Source organism: Poecile atricapillus, chromosome 1 (assembly GCF_030490865.1).
Source record: "Poecile atricapillus isolate bPoeAtr1 chromosome 1, bPoeAtr1.hap1, whole genome shotgun sequence".
NCBI lineage: Eukaryota > Metazoa > Chordata > Aves > Passeriformes > Paridae > Poecile > Poecile atricapillus.
This window is the reverse complement of record NC_081249.1, coordinates 51,521,717-51,522,010: the sequence shown is the minus strand read 5'-3', so window position 1 is coordinate 51,522,010 and position 294 is coordinate 51,521,717.

Below are 294 nucleotides of genomic sequence, written 5' to 3'. Positions count from 1 at the left end.
TAGGTTGCAATGAAAACATTAGGAACAATATTACAAAAGTTATGAGGAACAGTCTTTCTGAAGTATTTCCAACTGAGTTTTATTCTCCTGTGACAGTCAGTGTCACAAAGTGGTCTTTGTTGGCTTGCCTTGCTTTTACAGAATCTAATATTTTAATCATGGATCAATGAAAATTTTAAAAGGTTCTGTCTTTATCAAAAAATAATTAGAAGTAACACAAAAGTAGTAAAAAAAAAAACCCCAGATAACCTGAACTATTTATAGAATAGATGTTGCATTCAAAAATAAAAATGC